Source organism: Adiantum capillus-veneris, chromosome 11 (assembly GCF_014529385.1).
Source record: "Adiantum capillus-veneris isolate H3 chromosome 11, ASM1452938v2, whole genome shotgun sequence".
NCBI classification, from domain to species: Eukaryota; Viridiplantae; Streptophyta; class Polypodiopsida; order Polypodiales; family Pteridaceae; genus Adiantum; species Adiantum capillus-veneris.
This window is the reverse complement of record NC_140941.1, coordinates 54,944,948-54,969,399: the sequence shown is the minus strand read 5'-3', so window position 1 is coordinate 54,969,399 and position 24,452 is coordinate 54,944,948. Positions and strand designations below refer to the sequence as shown.

The 24,452-nt window shown below is 40.6% G+C and overlaps 1 pseudogene across 1 annotated transcript; it reads right to left on the bottom strand.

The window, feature by feature from the left end:
• Window positions 1–158: 158 nt before the first annotated feature.
• On the bottom strand, window positions 159–2,482 carry LOC147447256 (glucan endo-1,3-beta-glucosidase 11 pseudogene; annotated as a pseudogene). The gene is made up of 2 exons (XR_015189646.1): window positions 2,362–2,482; window positions 159–1,398 (listed from the first exon to the last, which is right to left on the bottom strand). The product of XR_015189646.1 is annotated as a glucan endo-1,3-beta-glucosidase 11 pseudogene (transcript).
• Window positions 2,483–24,452: the final 21,970 nt, after the last annotated feature.

Sequence of the window (24,452 nt, the reverse complement as noted above, 5' to 3'; positions counted from 1 at the left end):
ACCCGAAGTGCTCTGTCTTAACTTATTGTGGCTTTTGGAAGGCAATTGTGTGGCTTTTGGAAAATTTGAGTTGGACACATGGGGTCAAACTGGCAAAACAAGAAGCAACAAAACAATCCATGTGGATGCAACGACTTTTCAATGGCAAGACAAGAACACACCCTCAAAAAGAGGACAGTGAGAACCGAACTTAAGCTCAGTAAGTATAAATTGGACGCATTTACGCTTGAGCCCTTGACATTAATAATAAACCTCAGAGGAAATGCCCCTTATGCTCATGTAGATTGCGTTCATCACAAGATTAACCCAGTTTCATTAACACCAAATATGCAATTAGCAAGACTCCCACTTCCATGACCCACGTCGCCTTCAAACACCGATTTGCTTCAGATGAGGGGGTTTCTGAAAAATTGAAACTATACACCTTACTTCCATCTGGCTTGAATAGGCCATAATGTCGCTCTGATGTTGGCCCCGGCTTTAGATTTTCGTTGAAAAGCGCAAAGAAATAGACTTCCATACTTGCATTGGGCCTCAGAGGGGTTCCTTGCCCAGATGACAAATGCTTGAACAAGTTCCTTTGATAGGTTTGGGCATTTGGTAAAGTTGCGCCCACCTCATTGGCATCCCCTGCTGATGGCCACCCTGTTTCTGCTACCACAAGTGAGACATTCGGATATCCGAGCGCAGCCATTGCAAAGTAGACAGCGTCCAACTGTGCATCAAACATGTTGTAATACACCAGCCCTGTGTTGGCATCATGCGTCCCCGTACTATCCTCAAAGAGCACATACTGCAGAGAAACCTCGCCTGGGCTGCCTTTGTAGGCGAAAAAAGGATAGGTATTGATCATAAAAGGCGCATTTGTGAGAGCCAGAAATTGCAAGATGGGCTTCATATAACTGTTTGCAATGGCCGGATTGAAAACCCCGCTAGACGGCGGGTACGATGACCCAAGCACTGCAAATGAATGTGTAGTCGAGACTCGTATCTTCCTTTGGAGATTTAAAGTCATAAGAACAGAATATATATTTCGCATTGCCGGAAGAACTAGTGCTAATTGTGTTGTATCGGTGCCGCTAAAAAGCTCATTGCCAATGATAATTCCTGTAATATCCGTGGTTGGATAGTAAGGTAAAATGTTGGTTTCGACCCATCTTGTTGCAGCCTCTGGGCTTGCAAGGGATGCAAGATCCTCATTGGCTACACCTACAAGAAAGGATATGTCTGTATTGCGGAATGTCTTTAGTACCAAAGGATCAGTGTCGTAAAGCCTGGCCTTGGTTATGGAGATCGATTGAAAGAGTGAGACTACTTCTGCAGGAGCTGGCAGATTGTTTGCTACCTTTCCATAGTTTATGCCAAATGAGACCTTACAGAAAGCCCTGTGATTAGAACCTGCAGAAGTCTAGTTAGAAACTTGAAATACGTATTTTAAAAAGCACGTGCTCACACACATGCGCATACATGCATTACCTATCCAAAAAAGCACGCGCTCATACACATGCATTACCTATCCAAAAAGCACGTGCTCATACACATGCGTATACATCACAAGAGACAATTAAGCCTGCTCAAAGGTGGGTTATTACCAGCGAAAACATAAGAATCAAAATGGCCAGAACAGTCTTCAAAACATGCATTGAAAAGCATGTGCTCACACACATGCGCATACATGCATTACCTATCCAAAAAGCACGAAAACACATGTGCACACACATGCATGGACACTCACAAGAGACAATTAAGCCTACTCAAAGGTGTTATTACCAGCAAAAACAATAAGGATCAAAATGGCCAGAACAGTCTTCAAAACATTAACATGCTTCCATAGTTGCGTCAATAACATGGCAGAGAGGGGAAGACAATAAGCAAGCCCAAAATGGTGATTGTTCCAATAGAATTTTCTTTAAAGTTGTCTGCACCGCACGGGGGTCTCACAAGATGCAAAAACAATCTACAACAACATCATGCTGATTTGGGTGATATCTCTTTCATTGGGGCTGTTTGGATATTGCGCAAAACCCAAAAGGCTTTTCCTCACAAGTTGCAATGTGTATATGTTGTGAGAAAGAGGATTGTCACATGACTTCAACAAGAAGTCAAGCATAAACAGGAATAGGAGATCCCTAAACCATCTAACACGACAGAACGCTGACCGACCCACAGAGAGTTTCTTCCTGCATAATCTATGCCCATACTTTCTTGAACGTTACATGTGACTTTTGAAATGCACGCGCGCACACACACACACAAGGTGCATATTCTTGCTCCTCCTCAATGCATAATCCAAGATGCCGCCTGTCTGTGCCTTCAGCATCATGAAGAGTCTTTTCATTCAAGCAAGAATAAAAGGGTTACCTGCTTGCTGCAATATCTGCAGGTGCAGAGCGCTAAGTACTGTATTTGCGTAGACGACGAGCGAGCTTCCCTCCGTTTCTACAGCAATGTCAGTCCTGCAACAATTTGTTCCCGATGCAATTTAGAAATTGTTTTGGTCTGCCCAAAGGGGTAAGACCATAGTGATGTGTTCCGTTTTTGCTAGTGAAAAATGTCATATGTATTTTAAGAAATAAAAGTAAAAAATGAAATGGTCGATATGCTTTTGAGTGGTTCTTGAGAGGATGGGTTGGGTGTCTTTTGAGTGGTTCTCAAGATGATGGGTTAGGTGTCTAGTCAAGAATGGTTGTTGCAAGCTGGAAGTCTTAAATGGGGAAGTCTTAAATGGGGTTGGTGAGTAGAAGGTTGCCCATATAATGAGTGGAGCTAGCGCTTCCTTCTTCCTTTTGATTTTTGGAGTGGAGACTCCTTGGGCTCTGTGGAGGATGCTCTCATTGGCTAGGCATAATGGAACCCTAGGCTAGGCAAGCTTCTGCCAAGCTTATTGTGTGCTCGTTGTGGTTTTCTCACGGGCTGGGCTTAACGTTGTGCTTTGTTGAAGGGTAGGGTTTAGGTTGCATGGTTCCATTCGTCGATCTGTGGCGTATCTTGGACGGGTTTCAGTGTTGTGCGTGGCCTGCCTCTCTGCGGTCCTGTTTTGCTCTGTTTTGTCGTTCTGCTCGTCAATCTGTGGCGGATCAGGGCCGTGCTACGGTGCTCTGTTGTTTTTTTCGTCGGGTATGTTGTTGGATTCTGGTGTAGTGCTGTCTCGTGGTCATCATTTGCTGGTCTTTGGCGGATCTGGGTCGTGCTTCGGTGTTGTACTACTCTGTACTGTGGGGTTGTGCTGCTTTGTTTAGTCGTCCCCTTCGTCGATCTGTGGCGGATCTTGGACGCTTATAGTTGTAATCTTCTTGCAACCAAGATGTTTTAAAGGCATTGTTGTTTGTATGTGATGTAAGTATCTCTATCCACAGAATAGAAGATAAATTGGTCAAACATATAGCTGCGAAAATTCATTCTCAAGACACGGAGACCATAAATGTGTGGCTGAAATTGTGGAATGATAAACATAATGTTTGTAATTTTGAGCACCAAACTCTTGAATGTTTAGTATATCAACGCATGAATACAAGAACTAATTCAGTGTTGCTATCAATCAATTTGATCACTCTAACTTGCCATTTGTTGGAGATACAATGTATTATTCATGTGTTTCAAGAACAAAATCATCAACGTTCTTTCAATGCTAATCCTTGTGTTGCTTCTTCTTCCTCATCTTGTGGCTTGTTGGTCTTTATCTGCCAAAGTGGTTTATTTGTTTTCCCACAGTCAACTTTGCACAAGAAGCGTTTAGCCTAAAGATCTTTCTGCTAGCTTGCTTGATGTTGTGAGGACTTTTTCAAATGAGACTGCATTGCATATAGCTACACAATTTCAATCAAAAGTCTCTTCTTCTACATTTTGAAACAAATTCAAACCAAAGTTTACTCTATATGGAAAATGTTGCATGAAGGCAATGTTGTGCATCCATCATGTAAGAGATCAAAGAAACGGAAATATGTGGAAGAAATACTAGACACTCCTTCCTATCCATGTTTAAGCCTTATGTTCCAAAAGAATTTGCACCATTTGACTTTATTGGAAGTTTCTTTTCTTAAAACCTTGGTGGGATTGAAGACATTTAGCATTGTTGCATTGAAGACAAAAGAGTATGCTTGTCTTGCAAACAAAGCTTAAAAACTCAAAGAAAGCCACTTTTTTTGCATTTATCCACATTCTCTATTCAATGATATTATTGCAAGCATCACATTATTAAATGAAATTGAGAAACGTCTTGTGTTGCTTTGCATTCCTTTCATGCAAATTCAAGAGCTCAATTACAATATGCCCATGCATATCTTAGCGATGGTGTTCGTCCCTTTTATGTGATTCAAGCATTGAAAGACTTGATTTGCACCGCTTTGTACGTAGAGCACAAAGCCTCTATTAACGAGGCTTGGGTTTCTAGTTTTCATATGAGTTTAGATGTAGTATTGCATGAAGAAGATGAGGTTGATGAGTTGGGGGATGAGTATTCAGACATCCTTGTCCATGGCATCTACTCCTCACAATAATTCATCGATCATAATGCACATGCACATAGTGTTGCACCTTGTGAAGGATTTAGTCCTTTGAGCTTGTTTGATGATGCCGATTGTGAGGAATTATCATTCTCAGCTTTGTTCTTTGGAAAACAAAGAGCCTATGCTCACCTTGCGAAGAAAAAATACTTGAAAGTGGCACAGTGGGAACTTACAAACAAAGATAGGCGCTTCGCCTTGGATATTGAAAATTTGTTCTTCAAAGTGATGAATATTATCATCGACATGGTGCTTAGCTCTGTATGGGTGCGTCTACGCAAGGAAAAATTGCAAGGTAGATAATTATATGCAAAATATGTTCAAAACAACACTAACATTGAGCAAATACTATCATCCCAACTAGGATATCATGACTTTGAATCATTGCGAACATCATCAGATTACAAAGCCAAACTCAAGCGCAATGTGTTCACCATGATTTGATAAGTAGGCCAATCTACTTGTTTTGTCACTATATTGTGTGCAGAGCAAAGATGGAAGGCATTGCATGAATGTCTTGCTATGCTCAATCCACAAATCAACGAATCTGATTTTCAAACCACTTCACAATTTATTCGTGCATTAGTGCATGATGATCCTATCACTACAGCTTGATACTACGTCCATAGATTCAAAGCACTCAAGAAGGAGTTGAAACAAAATTTAGAAATACTTGGCCAAATCATGGATTTCTTCTTTGTCATTGAATTTCAACATAGGGGAAGCTAGCATGACCATGGATTAATTTGGATTATTAATTCTCCAAAGCTTGGGGTTTTTGATGATGAAGAAGTGATCAGTTTTGTTGATAGATACATCTCAAGTGACAAAGATGAATTGGGTGTTGAGCTACAAAAAGTACACATCCATTCCCATCGAAGGACATGCAAAAACAGAAAGAAGCATTGCCGTTTGGATTTCCAAGACCGCCTGCAAGGAAAACGACTATCCTACATCAGATACAACCAAGTGAAGAAAGGAAATCCATGTTTTTTGCACACAAGAAACAAATTGAAAGCCAGCTTGCAGCTCTACCACATTGCCCTAAAATGAGTTTCGATGATTGGTTATCCTCTTTGAATATGGATGCAAAAATGTATCTTGACACACTCTCGATATCACTCTCAGAACTCACACTTTTGCTCAAGAGACAACCAAAAGATATATACACAAAAAATTTCAACAAAACATTGTGCACGTTGTGGGATGGCAATGTGGATATTTAGTTTATTTTCAACCCTCATGGAGTTGTTGCATACTGCACATCATACATGACAAAAACAGATTCAGCCACAAGCAAAGAAATCAACAAAACCCTTGACAAGTGCAAGAAAGAGAGTCTTTTTGCAATGGAACGTCTTAAGAAAATTGGAGGTGCCTTGATCAATGCTCAAGAAATCAGAGCCCAACAAGCAACATACATTTCGCTATCTCTCCCATTGCACATCACAAGCAGACAATTTATCTTCATCAATGCAGACTTCCAAACCTAAAGGACACTATTGTTAAAGAGAAAGACTTCCTTGCAAACACTTCATCTTGATGACACAAACATATTCTTTGATGACCTTGTGACGAAGTACACAAAGAGACCAACTAGCCTAGAAAATCTTTGCTTGGCAGAATATGCAAGCAACTACATCATCTCACAAGGGACACACCACAAGTGTAGGAAGCCCCGCATCATCAGATATATAAACTTCAATAAAGAGGCTGACATTGAGAGGAATTATCATCAATTATGTCTGTTGTTTTTGCCATTCACAAATGTGATGAAGATGCATTCGATGCATTGACAACAACTTGGAGAGAAAGGTATGAGTCTAACATTGCTACAATTGCACAAAACATGAAACCTTTCACAAAACTAGAAATCAACAATCAAGAATCATCAATATCATCCTCTACCTCCTCACAAGAAACACAACAAGAACAATTCACTTATGAGCTTGATCTTACCTACCAAGTGCAAGGCATCATACCACTCGACTACCAACATCATCTAGACTTCTTGGCATGCCAAATGAAGAATATCACTCAATTGTCATGAGTTTGAATAGAGCAATGACATCTTTATGGTGATATCATGACAAGAAAGAACTATGTCCCAATGACACAATCCACCTTTTCTTGACAGGTGGGGTCGGAATAGGAAAAATCTTTACTTTGCATGCAATCATCTAAGGCCTAGTCCGGCACTATGCACCTTCTATAGAAGGCAACATCGAACTTTCAACAACATTGCTGATGCATATACAGGCAAAGCAGCGTTTAATCTTGGCGGCACAACAATTCACTGTGCAGTGCGCCTACCATTGATGTTAAATGAGATGGTCCCTCTTTCCAATGATACTCTCAATGAACTAACCCAAGTATACACAAACCTCAAATTGGTTGTCTTTGATGAGGCTTCCTTGATAGGCAATAGACTACTACGCAATATTGACACAAGACTCCGAGCTATAAAGCATAGACACAACGAACCCTTAGGTGGTCTAGACGTTATCTTATGCGGTGATCTTTGTCAGGCAATCCCTGTTCACAATTGATGGATATTTAGCAACACAAACAATACACTTGACATCCTCACACCATCAGTTGGAACACACATGTCATATGTGTTGAGCTAACAACACCAATGTGGCAATTAAATGAATTATTTATAGATGTCCTAAATAGGATAAGAGTTGCAGAGCAAACATAAACAGACTTGGCATTTATCAATGACACTTTTGGAAACAACAACTTTGACATTTTTACAACACCTCATCTTTTCTTCACAAATAAACTAAAGTCCAAGTACAATCAAGCGGTCTTTGAGAACCTGCAAGAAACACCATACATCATCAAGGCTCGTGACAAATTCCACAAAACATGCTAAAAAAACCTAGTCATTCCAAACAACCCTTAGATAATTGCTGGATTATCCTCCATCCTTGAACTAAAGACAGAACTAAAGCCAGGAACGATAGTCGAGCTTTGTGCTAGCAATATCAATGTATTGGACAGTTTAGTGAATGGTGCGGATGGAATCTTCCAGACAGCAAACAACAAAGCACAATCATTGATAGCGTGGGTGGAGTTCTTTCATATCTCGATTAGGAAAAAACAAAATCCCAAAATGCACATCTCTACCATGGAAAAATAAGTAAAAAATGGACACCAATACTTGAAGTCACAAAAGAATTCCAAGTAGGTAGAAACCCACTCAATCTAGTCTTAAGAACATAACTCCCAATACAAGCAGCGAATGCTCACACAATCCATAGATCCCAAGGCTTGACAATGGAAACAATGGTGTTTGACCCTAGTGGGATCCAATCTCATGGCTTGGTCTACACAGCACTATCACGTATCAAAGACCTTGCAAAACTACATATTCTTAGCCCCATTCTCAAGAACCATATCAAAACTGACCCCATCGTCCTGAAAGAAATCAGTCTCCTGTGAACAGATGCTAGATGGACCTACTTGATTGAGCCCCTGGTTGCATTTAAACAAACCCACCACATTATTGCATCATTGAATGTCATATCGATCAACAAACACATTGATCACATCAAGAGCGATCCAAACTTCATCTCATCCAGCATCTTGTGCTTCCAAGAAACAAAGAAAAAAAAGAAACCTCCTCACACCAGACTTTCAGCATATCCAACATTATAATGGTTGTGGTCTATCCATATTCCATAATCCAAGCATTCAATCCATAACCCAAAAAGCTATCTCAAGACTGGGACTTGAAATAATGGATGTCACTTTCTCTTTTGAAAATCAATCTTCAACTCATATCCATCAAATGGCAACCCTCTTTAGATCTCAAAATTTCAAGTATCATGGCTTGCCAACATCCATAGTGTCGGACAAAGATCCTAGAATGACCAATAATTTCTAGAAGGGTCTCTTTGAGAATATAGGAAGCAGATTAAATTTCTCTTTGGGCCTATCATCCACAAACGGATGACCAAAGTGAAATAACTAATCTAACGATTCTTGAATCTACTAAAAGTCTATGTCATGGAAGTAGATCAGCGTTCTCAATGAGAGAAGTACCTACCTCTTATAGAGTATGCATACAATGACATTGTACATGCTTCTATGGGGAAAGCACCTTTCGAGGTCAAAGAGGGAAGATCCAAAAGTCCCTTACTACTTAAAGTATACGGGAAGATCTTTGCTCTGTTGATGAATATAGCCGAGACTTACAAGAATCTTTTCCAAAGATTAAAAAGGCTATATCCATCTCACAGCAAAGGCAAAAAGGCCTGCTAATAATAAGCACAGAAGAGCCTTATACTTTAAGAAAAATGATTGGGTCTTGCTAAAGTTTCTCACAGCTTATCTAAGGCATACTACGGGCAAGAATCCTACGAGCCAACAAGAGTATTATGCTAATCTAGCAAAAAGATACTAGGGTCCTTTTAAAAAAAAATTCTTAAGCCAATGAATGAGATGGCTTATTAGTTAAAGTTACCCAACCATTGGCTCGTTCACAATGCTAACCATGTGAGCCTACTCAAGACTTACAAAGGAGAGACACAAAAAGAACCAATAATTGAGGACCCACCAGAGATCAAAGATCAAGAAGAGGTGTTGCAGAATCGATTCTTCGACATGAAGACAAGTTACTAAGAAACGGTAATGTTATGCAATGATATCTTGTTAAGTTTAATAATTATCCTTTTAAAGATGCTAGGTGGATGCAAAGAACCTAGCTTAAGGATAATATGAACCTTGTCAATGCTTACAATGCTACACTAGAGTAAGCAAATGAAAATGCATTTTAAATGAACAATGTTTTTGTCTTATAAGACTCATTCTCTTGGATCATGTTTGTGGTGACGACGTCTCCCAAACACCAAGTAGAACTTGTCACTCTAATTTGGAAGTATGATATGGACTAAAGAGAAGACATGCATATGGATTAGTCATCCATTCTGGAATGATGTCGTAGGGTATAAAGGTGAAGGAGTACGAGCAGAAGTGCGACGCGAGAGAGAGTGCGAGAAGAAGAGCACGACGATATGGTGAACTCGCTCTACTGTAATGTGTAGAGCATAGTGAGTTCTTATTAGGTTTTTACAAAAGAATATGTGTACATACCTGGCGGCCTGCTCACTTACCTGGGCGACCACATTGGGCCTTATACCCCAACAACCTCCCACTTAAAGTCCAATGTGGTACTTTAAGTGTGAGAGAAGCTACTATACAAGCTAATATACAAGAGATGTAGAGAAGTGATGTACTACCCTACACCTAACTGCTTGCGAAAATGCGCAAAGCTCTCTGAGGGAAGTCCTTTTGTAAGTAGATCAGCAGGATTTTCTGTGGTGTGAACTTTGACAAGCTGAATTTGCTTATCCTCGAGCATTTCCCTAATGAAATGATACTTCACATCCACATGCTTTGTCTTTGAGTGATAAACTGGATTGCGAGCCAATTGTATAGCACTCTGACTATCACAATATAACACAGGCATCTCTTCTTTGATTCCCAAATCTGTTACTAGTCGATTAAGCCAAATCGATTCTTTGCATGCCTCTGATGCTGCAACATATTCAGCCTCTGTAGTAGACTGAGTAACACAATCTTGTAATCTAGAACGCCATGATACTGCTCCACCAGCCAATGTAAAGACATACCCTGACGTAGACCTTCGGTTGTCTAAGTCACCTGCATAATCTGAGTCTGTAAAACCCTTTATACTTAGCTCCTGACTCCCATAGCATATGCGCATACTCTTTGTAGCTTTCAGGTATTTCAATATTCCTTTCACTGCCTCCCAATGTTTCTTGCCTGGGTTTGACATGTATCGACTTACTACTCCCACTGCAAATGCAATGTCTGGGCGAGTAGCAATCATTGCATACATTAAACTACCCACTGCAGACGCATATGGAATCTTATCTATTTCAGCCTGTTCTTCCTCAGACATAGGACAATCTTGTTTGCTAAGTTTCACATATGGTGGCAATGGAACACTCAATGCCTTTCCCTTCTCCATATTGAAACGTTGCAAAACCTTGTCAATATACTCTGTTTGAGATAACCAAATCAACTTCTTTGATCTGTCTCTTTTAATGCGCATCCCAAGTATATGACTTGCCTCACCCATGTCTTTCATGTCAAACGATTTTGCCATCTTTGACTTCAAAGCTGAAATTTCTTCCAAGTGCTTGCCAGCAATCAACATGTCATCCACATACAAAATAAGGATCAGCCAACTGCCATCCTTAGCCTTCTTTGTATATAGACAGTGATCAAACTCACTACGTTTGTAGCCTTGAGAAAGCATAAACTTGTGGAACTTATGGTACCATGCCCTCGGTGATTGTTTTAAGCCATAAAGACTCTTTAACAACTGGCATACCAAATCTTCCTTGCCTTTCTCAACAAACCCTTCTGGCTACTGCATGTAAATTTCCACATCTAAATCACCATGCAAGAACGCTGTCTTGACATCTATTTGGTGCAACACCAAATCTAATATGGCAACCAATGCAAGAAAGCATCTCAATGTAGTCATCTTGACCACCGGAGAGAAGACTTCATCAAAGTCAATGCCTTGTTCTTGCTTAAAGCCCTTGGCAACAAGCCTTGCTTTGTACTTTGGCTGACTATCATGAGTGGTGATCTTATACCTGTAAACCCATTTACAAGGTAGAGCCTTTTTGCTCTGTGGTAATTTAACTAGCTTCCATGTCTGGTTTTTATGCAGAGCTGTCATCTCTGACTGCATGGCCAATTGCCAATTCCGGGAGTCCTTCATTTGCACTGCTTCCTTGTAACATCAAGGCTCATTGCAATCAGTCAGCATGACATAGTTCATAGATGGAACAAACCTATCAGGAGGTTGCGTGATACGTCCAGATCTACGCACAATAGGTGGCTCAGGCTCAGCCACAACCTGTGGTTCCACTCTATCCTGTCCTTGCTCCTCTTGAGCCCTGACATTTTGTCTTGCACATGCAGGTCCATCTTCTTGGAAGACAACTCTTCTAATCTCCTCAACCCTCTCTGGTTTAGAATGATATTTGGCTTCATTAAAGTGAACATCATTGCTGCGGATAACCTTTCTGGATTCGGGATCCCAAAGTCTGTACCCCATCTCACCAGAATTACCATAGCCTAGAAAGATGCACTTTCTACTCTTTGGCTCAAGTTTGTTCCTAAATTCCTTTGGAACATGAGTATATGCCTCACAGCCAAAGACTATGAGATGCTTGTATGAGGGCATTTTGCCTGACCATACCATCTCTGCCACTGAATCTTTCTGCAAAACCTTGCTAGGAGATCTATTTATAAGATGAACAGCTGTTGATACAGCTTCAGCCCAAAACCCATTTGGCAGTTGTGCATTAGACAACATACTTCTGACCTTCTCTTGTATGGTCCTATTCATCCTCTCAGCAACACCATTTTGAGGAGGATTGTAAGGAGCAGTTAGTTCACGTTTTATACCTTTTGACTCACAAAAGTCCTGAAAGGCCTTTGAAACATACTCTCCACCATTGTCAGTGCGTAAGCATTTAAGCTTCTTGCCACTCTGATTCTCCACAAGTGTCACAAACGTTTTGAAAACACTAAACGCTTCATCCTTGTGCTTGAAAAAGTAAACCCATACTTTCCTCGAGTAATCATCTATAAATGTCATAAAGTAAGAAGCTCCCCCTAGAGATAGGCTAGGCATAGGTCCACACAAATCACTATGAACAAGTGCCAACTGTGTATCTCTTCTACTGCTTCTATGCTTATGTGGCTGCTGTGTTTGCTTACCATACAGACAATGTTCACAGAATTCAAAATCATTAAATGAAAAGCCAGGCAAATAACCAGAACGAGACAAGATTTCCATTCCCTTCTTGGACATATGTCCTAACCGGCTATGCCACAAAGAAACGTTCGGCTGCTCGGTTACATTGATTACATTTTTAGAGACATTTGATACATAAATCATGTAAAGTCCTCCAGACTTTACTCCATGTTCTAGTGTCATAGAACCCTTGGATATCTTCCACATGTTCTGTCCAAAAGTGGTGACGTAGCCAGCATCATCAAGTAAACATGTGCTGATCAAGCTCTTTGTAATTGCGGGAACATGTCTCACATTCTTCAACGTGAAAGAAGAGCCATTCTGAAACTTCAATTGAACATCTCTAACAGCTGAGATCTCACATGTCTACCCATTGCCTAGCCGAACATGATCTTTAGTGGTCACATAAGAGGTAAACCACTCCTTGTTTGGAGACACATGAAGTGATCCCCCTGAGTCTATAATCCAGTCACTCAGTGCATTTCCATCAGATGTTGTAAGAAGAGCTGAGTCCATTGTATTTTTCAAGAAGTAGATATCTCCTGACACTAGACTGTCATCCTCTGCAACAGTGTTTGTCACATTTATTTCTTGAATCTTCACTGAGGACTTGTTCTTCTCACCATGGTCTTCTGCTTTCTCTTTGCCTTTTTTTGCTTTCCATTCTCTGCAGTCTCTTTTCATGTGACCCTTCTTGCCACAATGGTAGCATTCTATGTCACTCTTGCCTTTAGCATTGCGGGACTTGCTACGAGACTGATCCCTCTTTCCACCTTTGTACTTTTCTTTGGTCCTTCCCCTGACAACTAAGGCTGTTCCTTTGCCTTTGTCCATTGTCTTTCTGTTGGTTTCTTCAGTAAGCAGACTGCCTTCTACACCTGCTATGGTCAAACCATCTGGAGGTGCAGAATTACTCAAAGCTGTGCAAAAAGTGTCCCAACTTTCCGGCAATGTGATCAACAGGAACATAGCTCTAACAGGTTCATCAAACTTGACACCTTGAGCTGACAACTAACTATAGATGGTGTTGAATTCATTCAGAGAATTGGACATAGGTGTCCCTTCTTTCATCTTCAAGTCAACAAGCTTCTTAAGCCAGTATACCTGTGAAGCTGCACTGTGCTTCTCATAAAGATCACTCAGCTTTGTCCATGCTTCATAAGCCGACATCTCGTCTGCTACATTGAAGTAAACGCTTTCTGCCAAAGTCAGCATAATGATAGAAAGTGCCAATTCATCCATTTCGCTCCATTCATCTCCGTCCATATCTTCTGGTTTTATCCCCTTGAGCTTTATAGGTTTTATCTGCTTCTTTTGTAGCAACACGTGTCAAATCTGCTTCTTCCACAATGGAAAATTGGTTCCATCCAGCCTCTTGATATTGTAAAGAGCAGTGTCCTGTGATCCAGCCATAGCTATGCTTCACAATAGTTTACTTTCCTGGGAAAAATTTGGCAGAGTTTCCCCTGTAAAATGACCTCTGAACCAATATCAACCTGTCAAATGAACCAAGAAAGCTTCAGATTCTGCAGAAATTTCGGTAGATTCTCCTTTGTAAAATGGCTCTGGTGTACCAAAAAACAGACCAAAAACAACTCAAAAAACCATTATCTCTCTAACACTGTAAGCTGTGGGTAAACCTATCCTGCACCTGTACTGTCTCTCACTATCTTGTCACTGTTCTGTAAGCATAGACTGCGACAATGCCTGAACGGCAGTAAAGCAAAGATGCAATCCCAAATGTCTAACTGACAGTCAATACATCCTAGCTGCCTATCTAAGGGTGCTCAAGGGATCGCTCCAAGACCTGTATCACCGAAAGGATCTCAACATTCGAGAATCCCCCAGCTCAATAAAACCTCACTCGACCCTCAACAAAGGCTACAATAAATCGGACAGTACATAGATTTCCCACAAAGTCATACATCCACAAATTTCCCAATGTATGTTGTAACCGCTGCAGCGATTGTTTGCTGCGTGACTCACAGCCAGCAAACCCTCAACAGACATACATCATCTCTGACAATACATCCCATGTGGAAGTACCTGCAATGTCAGGATGAAATCTGGAATATCAAGCAGCAAACACAAGCTACCTGATGAACTAGTGGATGTCGCCTACAGTCTGTGTGTAGGTGCGCCCGTGTCGTATGTGACACGCCTCCAAGAACTGTGAGCCGTCCTTTGTTGTGTAGACAGCCACAAATCAGCACTCTGGAAGTGTAGATATCCTCAGCACTTGCAGTCGTAGGCCGAAACCCCAAATTTGCAGAGTTGGACCTGCACCTACCGAGACCACGTCGTAGTCGAAAATGGCCTGCGCAGAACTTTGTTGAAGCCGAACGGTGGCCGAGATGACCTCATAATGAAATTCTGAGAACACCAAGTCCTTCGGGGTCTCCCACTGGATTTGGGGCCGTGTCTTCGCCTGTCAAATCTCACTCCAATCTGAGCAGGTGACTCTGGCTACCTGTAAATGCTGCCCAGAGCCTCGATTTGAGCTCTGATACCAGTTGAAGGAGTATGAGCGGAAGTGCGACGCGAGAGAGAGTGCTAGAAGAAGAGCACGACGATATGGTGAACTCGCTCTACTGTAATGTGTAGAGCATAGTGAGTTCTTATTAGGTTTTTACAAAAGAATATGTGTACATACCTAGCGGCCCGCCCACTTACCTGGGCGACCACATTGGGCTTTATACCCCAACAAAAGGGATCCTCTACCTGCTAAGAAACATGGACTAATGATTAGGATTTATCTTCTCTACCTCATAGTCGAGGACGAGTATGATTTCAAGAGACAGGTAATGTCATAAAATATAATATCTAACTCTGGTAAATGATTTTTTCTTATTAAACTGATCATTTAATATGGAAAGATAAAAGGGGAACAAGAGTTAGGATATAGATATGTGGTTTTAGAACTATCTCAACAAGGGACCAAAAGGAGAAATAGTTGCCTCTCAATAGGGGTCCGAAAGGAGACGGTCTACCAAAGAGCACTGTGCAATAAGTGCTTCTAAGTTTACCTCAGTAAGGGACCAAGAGGAGAGATGGTTACATCTCAATAGGGTCCAAAAGGAGGTAGTCTATCAAAGAGCAATGTGCATCTAATGGAGCTTAAAAGACCTTAGGGTTAGCTTCATTAAAGACCTTCAAAAGTTAGTGTTAAAAAGTCCTTTGACCTTACGTAAGCTAGGGATGACCTTGAGGTGGGAATCCTACCAAATATGAGGTGCTTGTCAGCTTGCTAACTAAAGTTCTTAAAGTGTTTGTGTGAACCTTGCCCAAAGTTTGAGGTGATTTTTATGCTTAAATGACTAAGGCTCTTGAAGTGTTCAATTCAAAGATAAAATCTCGAGAGGCATAAATGGTTTCCATGCTTAAAAAACAAGGTGCTTTAAGTGTTCAATTCAAACAAAATGACTTAAGAAGCATAAAAGACACATGTTAAGATTTTCCCCATTTGGGCCCTCATGATGTGCTTGAATCCTATTGGATAGGCTTTAAAGGGGTCCAAAGATAGATGCATAAAAATAAATAATTAAGTTCTTTTTCTCGAAGAGAAAAAAAAGGACACATGTCCAAATGATATAATTAAATAATATGAGAGAGAGAGAGAGAGAGAGAGAGAGAGAGAGAGAGAGAGAGAGAGAGGTGGACCAAGAAAGAGAGGGGGGTTATACTCTCCCACACAAAAACACACACATTCTCTCATTGTGTAAGTGCAAAGTGCAAGAGCTCCATCTCCTTCTCAAAGCTTGTTGAGAAGTTGAGAGCCTACACCAACAATCTTGGCTATGGAATGCAAATCCAACCAAGAGCCATGCTTTAATGCTTAAGCTTTCCATCTTCTTCATCTTCATTGCTATGCTATTATGATATGCTAAGCAAGAAGAGTGATGATAAGTGAGGAACTATTTCTTTCTCCTATGAATGATTCTTCTTCCTCTTCCCTACCCTCATTCCCCGCTAGCTCTCTCCACCTTCGAAGGTGTTTGAGGCCTTGGGACTGAGGCTTGGGATAGTTAATGCTTTTTTCAAGGTTTATGTTATGCTCGTGATGCATGAAGCTTTCCATCTTCATAGCATCACCAAGGTCACAAGGAACACAAAGATTGTATTGTACCAAGTCTCTCTTGATGGGAGAATCTAGAATACAAACGTCTTTTGGAGGGGGGACCAGCTCCAAGTAAATCCGGTCCTCAACTATTGTCATGTTCTCTAATACTCTCTCTCTTGCAAAAGTATTTTTCATGCCAAGTTAATTAAGTACTATATTCATGTTGCTACCATCACTTAAATTCACCCTCATGTTCTCAAAGTAATCTCACAAAAATGCTCACTCTAATTCTCTTAATTCCGCTATGCTCAAAGTTCATAGGCCATTTCCATTACAAATTGTCTTCACCTACAATTGCTCTTCTCAAGCCATGATTATTTGACACCCCTTGTGTCAGGTGGGATCAATGGTCCCTATTAATTGGGGGGACGCGATTGGTTTTTCACCAAGTGATCATCTTGATCACAATCAAAGTGAACCCAAAGAAAGTGAATGTGAACATCAAGTGATTGCCAAGTGATCCCCGTGTGATTCTCAATTGAGATGTGATCACCTTGTGAATCTACCTTTTCCAAAGTGACCACCGTGTGACCCCAACGATTTCAAAGTGACCATCGTGTGACTCCAACCATTCCAAAGTGATCTCCAAGTGAACATCATATGATCTCCACCCCGTCACTTTTGCCATATTATACTATGTTCTCACCCGCATTTCAAGTGGCGCGATATCTTAATGGGAGAGTCAATGCCTCTAATAGGGGAGTTGGCGGGTTCAAGTTGCGGGGATAGACCAAAATCTTTTTATTCTTGGGAATAAACGGATGGTCCACATCATCCAAAGATCGTGGACCGTCGATTCCACCTGACAAGTAGTTGTGAAGCTCTCTATTTAAAAAAGCGATAAAATCATGAGGACTATTTTTTAAAATCAAAACTGAATTGAAGACAAAGAGTTTAGAGACGAAAGAATTGTTTTCCACGCATACTTAGATTTGAGATCCAACAAAAAAAACTATATTGACAAAATGGTAGTAGATTACAAAATTTGTGTTTGATACACATGGTGGAATGAGTGGAATAGGGCTTAGAGGGAGGTAGTTGGAGGGGTTGTTATTGTTTGGCATGAGGAGAATTCAGATTTTCTTTGCTTTGGTGGGCCGGGGGGGATGGGAGGGGGAGGTGGGAAGGGAGGGGAGGTGTCCCCTCCAGTGATCTTTGGTCTATTTAATGGAGTTTATTTTGGAAGTAGTATATATGTGATTGAATGATCCGACCAAAAGCAAAATCTTGTGCCACAAATGTAGTGAGGTTGTTGGCTTCTCACCCAAATATGGTCAAGCATTGAATTATAGATGGTTGTTGTTTCTTTAATTTGTTGTCGATAGTTGTTTGAATGAAGTAGAGATTCCAAATGTTGGTATTGGGTGTTTGTGGTGTCAATATTGATGTTGAAGTCTCCTAGTATGAGGCTCAGGTTTTTTTTATCATTGTCTTGTATCAAGTGCTGGAGTTCTAAACGAAGTGTGCTTATTGGTGTCTTAGGTGACTTGTACACATTTATATGCCACACATTTGAAACATACTTTTGTATGTTTACTTTTCATGGTAGACCAACAGAAATACATTTCTACTCCTCGAAGAGTAGATTATGTAATCCCTCTTTGCCCCACATAAGGAGAAGCATGGGATTCATACATGACTTTCTTATTGTAGTGGTGAGTAACACATAGCCTATTTCCATTTGTAAGATAACCATCCTTCAAGGTGAATGGTTCTTTTTTTCTTCCCTAATGCAAAGGCTGTAATTACCAACTTAAAGTCTTGGTCAGTAGCATACTCATCTATCATAAAAGATAGATCATTATGAGTTGCTATATACACAACATTTACCCTTGGCCATTGTGAAAGTGCATCGACCACTTGATTGTGCTTGCTAGCAATGTGAGCAATATGAAATTTAAATTGCAAAAGAAAATTTGCTCACCTCACTTGTTTGTCGGAGAGCTTGGTTTGCGTCATGAATTTCTTGAGGCTTTGTGATCCATTCGTAGGATGAACGGAGCCCCCAAGAGATAGTGCTTCCATGTTTCTAGGGCATGTAGAACAGCTAAAAGCTCTTTTTTGTATATTCCCAAGACACGTTCATCGGCATTGAGCCTTCGGCTCTCATATGCTATGGCATGCCCTTCTTGAAGCAAGACTGCTCCAAGAAAATCACCACAAGCATCACATTGGACCTCAAATGGCTTTGAGAGACCTGGAAGCATTAGGACTGGTTGGGAGGTAAGATTCTGTTTGAGCTTGTCTAAAGCATTTTGTTCTTTAGTAGTCCATGAGTACTTAATGTTCTTCTTTGTTAAGTCATGTAATAGTCCTGCTATTTGAGAAAATTTTGCTATGAAGCGTCTATAGTATGCACACATACCAATAAAGCTTCTTAGCTCATGTAGATTCCTTGGATTAGGCCATGCTTTTATTACCTCCAACTTTGATGGATCCTTACAAATACCACTTGAGAGATAATGTGACCTAAATATGGAATCTCTTGTAGGAAAAATTCACTTTTCTTTTGATTAATGAAAAGCTTATTCTCTCTCACAACTTGAAAGAATACCTGAAGGTGTCACTTGTACTTGTCAAGAGAATTTGAGTGGCCTGAAGATTTTTGTCCATCGCTCTATAGTCGACACACATGTGATATGTGCCATCTTTCTTTTGCAGTAAAAGTGCTGGTGAACAAAATCAAGAGGAGCTAGGCCTCACCATCCCTTTTTCCACCAATTCACGCACTTGCCTCATGATATCCTCTTGTTGAGCTTGTGAAACTCAATAAGGAGGTTTATTAAGGTTTATTAGGCGGTGAGCTTCCTAGTAGAAGCTCTATTGCATGGTCACCATCCCCTCGTTTTGGAGGTAGCTCACTAGGGATTTCAATGAGAACAGCTTGGAATCCATTTAGGAAATTAGACAACCCTATTCCTCTTGATTCCCTTTTTTCTACTTGTGAAAACATTAGAATCATTTACAGATTCTTTACCAAAAATCATATACGCAAAAATAGAGCTTTTCATTGACTTATCAAAATCAAGCGTATTACCAGGGATATGGTGTTCTTCGACTCATTAGCATCTGTGTACATGCTCTTTTCCCTGTAGGTGAAGTAGATTCTCCTTTTAGGGAACTTCATGTTGGCAGCCATGCGGTTGAACCATGGTGCCCCTAGGATAACATCCTCATGTTGTAGAGGAGAGATAAAAAAATTCTTCTTTTTCGATGTAGCTTTGGACATGAAGCCTCAACTTCCCAATCAAGGGATTAATGGAGGCTTTCTACCCCTTGAAAGCTCTATCTGTAGTTACAATAGCTCCCATATCAAAAGCTTGAATGCCCAACTTGGTGGCCAACTCCGTGATATGAAGTTGTGAGTAGAGCCAGGGTCAAACACGATGAAGGCATCATGCTCCCTTTTCCCCAAGCATAGGAGAGTGATGAGCCTTTGCAATGAGTATCCTCTTTTGGAGCTTCAACCATGGAAGCTCTAGGAGTGTCATTGCGTACATTTCTTTTGGGGCAAGAACGATAACCATGTCCTTGTTCCCCACACTTAAAGCATTTATGGTATTTACGAAAAGCCTCTAATTATTTGGGAGAGAGCTTATTTTTACCTTTCTAAGCTCCTTTCTCCTTGGCCTTGTTGTTGTTGGTGTTCGTTTTGCCTTGGGAAGATTTTTGAGCATCGCTCTTCCCTTTAGCTTCATTTCAATCATTGTTTTCCATGGGCTTGAAATTTCTTCTCGCTCCTTGTTGGAATTTGATCCTTGAAGCAATGTCACAAATTTGTTGCTTTTGTTTGGTGAAGTCTATCCTTTGAAAGACTGTAGCTTTTAGATGTAAATCCCAAAACTTGTCTACATATTTGTGGATAGACTCGTTGAAGAGCAGCTTCAAGCTCCGCCATTTAGTAAGCTCTTTGTCCTTTGCATCGCTTGCAAGGAATTGCTTCATGTTGGAAACTTGTAGAGTTTTCCATGTCTTTGGGGCCTCGCCATTGGCACGAAGGCTAGCCCACCATTGACAAGCAGATTTCTAAAAGTGCATAGATACATGGTGTCACTTGGAGGACTCTATGAAGCCCTCGTCTCCAAAGGCCGCATCAAATTGTTGGATGAAGGCCAATACTTTGTCTGTGGCACCAAAGGTGCCATCATAGGTGAGAAAAGAGATACTCTTTCCCCCCTCTTTGAACTTCTTGAGCTTTTGTGATCTTCACCATACGCAACTTGTAAAAATCATAGATTGCTAGGATTTGTGCAAAGTTAAGGAACTTTTAGGTAAGTTTCAAGTTGTACAATTACATCATGTCCCTCGAGCAAAAAATGAAGAAGCAGATGCTCTAGCTAGAGAGAAGCTACAAGATGTTCCAGTGATAGGTGCTACAAAGTTGAAGTACCTCTCTTTCAAGGTAGCGATGCTATGCCTGACATCATGAGTTTCTTGGACACAAGAGAGTATCCTAAAAATCTTACTAAGGGCCAAAAGCAGTGGCTTGTGTGCAAGGCAACAAAATACCGCCTTATCAATGACGACCTCTACTGCAAGGGTAAGGATCAAATTCTTAGGCGTGTACCTCTCTCTAGAGAAATCAAAGAAATAATTTCAAGTTTCCATGATGATGTTTGTGGAGGGTACTTTGCAGTTGACATCACCAGTAGGAAGGTTCAACAAGCCGGATTTGTGGCATATTACAACTGAGAGATGTGCATCACTGGTGCAAAACATGCAAAGAGTGTCAGAAGGCTGGGGATAGGAGGCTCACTTATGAGCCACAGACTCCTATAATCTCTTATGGACCATTTGAGAAATGGGTAATTGATGCCATTGGGCCTTTGCCAAGGAGCCAATCAGGTAAATTGTATATCATCATGGGTGTGGACTACATGATGAGGTGGGCTGAAGCAGTTGCTATCACCCAGATTACAGCTAAGGAAGTGGCTAAGTTTGTATTTAAAAACATTTGTTGCCATTTTGACACTCCTCTTGAAATAATTTCTCACAAGGGACCATGTTTTACAGGAGACCTAGTAGGAGAGCTGATGGAAAAGCTGGGTATTTCACGACGATACTCAACTCCCTACTATCCACAATGCAACGGTTTGGTGGAAAAGGTAAATGGTATGATATGCAAGATCATCACTAAACATGTAAACAATCACAAAAGTGATTTGGACAAGCATCTTATGGATGCACTTTGGGCTTATCACACTTCATTTCTCACATCCCTTGGGTTCACACCATATTACTTGGTGTATGGTAAGGAGGCCATTTTACCCATTGAAGTACAATTGATTAGTCTCAGGGTGTTAGCTAGGCAGATGGAACACCCTAATACTCATATTCACAACCACATTCTTGATCTAGAGAGGCTTCAACTAGACAGAGAAGATGCTATCAACTATTATGCAGCACAGGCAGAGCAACGTTGACTTACCGTCAATAAGGGACTTAGAGAAAAAGGTCTCAAGAAAGGTATGTTGGTCCTAAGGTATGATAATAGGTTTGACACTAGGAAGGATAAAAATTTCTCACCCAGATGGGAGGGGCCATTGATCATTAGAAAGCGCTACAACAATGGTAGTTACCGATTGATGGATGCAGATGGTAGGCTCCACAAAACACGTGTCAATAGATGGAGGTTGAAGCAATATTTTTTGAGGTTTGATCAAACACCTATGATGGAAATCCTTGAGAAGGGAGACTCCTCCACCTCAACTGAAGAAGAATCAAGTACAGAGCTAGAGACATAAATGCCTCTAGCTTCAGGGGGAGGGCTAATGAGGGCCGTTTTTCAAATTTTGCTCCACCTCTCTCTTGGTATGCACTTGATGCATGAAAATCACAAAAAAAACTTATGTATTTATTTTGTTCATAGCTATGGTTTTGACACATTTGGATCTCAAAATAAAGAGAGGTAGGAACAAACCCTATGAAAAAAAAATCACTGGATGCTGATTCTACCCGACGGTCACTAGTTGACGGTCACTACAGATGACGAGTAAAAGTCAATAGTGAAAGGAGGATAATCTTATGCGTTATTGAGTTGGGATCAACAAGATATTATCACATTCAAGCATAATTCACTTGCGGACACAAGGCTTGTACATGAAGTCAAGAGGGGACCACCTGAAAGACTTTTGGAAGGAAAAGACAGACACATATTTTTGTGGGATTTTTCTCTATTTTTTCCATTCCAAATTGGAAAAAAATTTCAAAGAAAAAATTTTCAACAACAAAGTTGTAGGCGTTGAGTTGATCTTTTGGCCCCTAGTTTTTTTTATAAATTTTGGAGCTACGATTTGGGAGGTATGGTCAAAATGGTGGAGCCTATCTGTCCACATTAAGAAGTCATGGTTATCCAACTACACACACCAATTTCCTATAGGTTTCTCTCCATTATTGTTGTATTTTCTCTTATTTTGTCAAGAATATCTCAAATATTATAAGGAACGCTCTTGGAATCAAGCTATGGAAGGTGGCATGGAGACAAAGCTCGCCATGATGAAGGCAATTAGGAGAAAATTGGTCAATAAGAAGGGCACATGGAGCTCTCTCATTGGGGAAATGCTTCTAACTGAGGTTACTCTGTAATAACTCTTCTTGCTCATAATCTCTTCCCTAATCACTCTCTTGGCCTATAAAAAGAGGCCTTCTCTTCTGTAAACAGGGATTACACGACACACACACACACACACACACACACACACACACACACTATTCCATACACACATACCCACACACCTACACATACACACGCTTGTGCTACATGCTAGTAGCATGAACCCTAATCACATAATCACAAAACTATCACCATCACCATGCACAAAATGAGCACCATATCTCCACAAACTTGTAATGAAGGATTGAAGGCACAATTTCAAGAAGAAGAATGATGGCTACACTCATGTATTCCTTTCCATCAACTCCCATCCCTCCATTATGCTTCATACGGCCTTGTCCCCTTGTCATCTTCTTTCCCTATGCTACCTATTGTATTCATCTTTTGTAAGCAATCAACACACTCCATCTTGGTGCCATACCTTGTGTCGTTTGGGATACACTTAATTGTGAGTATGGTTTATGCTTGTTCTTTTGATTTTGCTTATGTTAAGGTGTGCAGATTCACCACCATACACAACTTTATTGTCTTTGTCTCTCTTCCACTCCCACTCTCTCTCTCTCTCTCTCTCTCTCTCTCTCTCTCTCTCTCTCTCTCTCTCTCATGCTTCTCCCACTCCAACTCCAAGTGAGAGTAATGGGAAACTCCATTACCTCTGTGTGAAACAAAATTTCTCTCTCTAAAACACTCATGATCAACAATTTGAATTCAAAGGAGATTAAGTTTCACTCCTTCTCTTTCTTCCCTCCACAACATAATCCTTTTTTCATATCTCTGAGTACTTTCTGTTTCTTCCCTCCATAGCCAGCTTCCTCTGCTTGTAGTAGTCACCATTACAACTTTTCTCTCTAATTTTCTTGATTAGCTAACACAAATGTCATTCAATACCCTTTCACTACAAGACATTACTAATAAGCCAAAACCATATCGATTAAATGCTGATTTGGATCAAGAGTACGCTATTGTGCGACTTGGCACATCTAATCCCAATGTTGTAGATCCTCTACGGAACATTGGGTGCAAGGCAATCAACTTATGGGTTGATGGCCATATTTACCCTAGCGATCCAATGACCAATGCATCACCACCCTTTCAGAATGTCACTAGTTACTGCATTTTGTAGGAGATGGAAAAGACAACCTATTCGGCTATTGGTGGAGATTGTGTTCAGCTTTTGTCAATGAAAGAGAAGCAAGAAACAACTCTTTATTGCATATTTGATGTTGCAAGAGAATTACGTGAAGGACATTTAGCAAGTTAGAGTGGAAGCCAATGAGAAGATGAAACTGTTGAACAATGAGATGGAGAAGCTTAATAAAAAAGTAGAGCAGCAAAAAAAGGAGCAAAAGTGCTGGCTAGACAATTACGTTCAACTATAGCATAATGCATTCAACTACAGCCCAA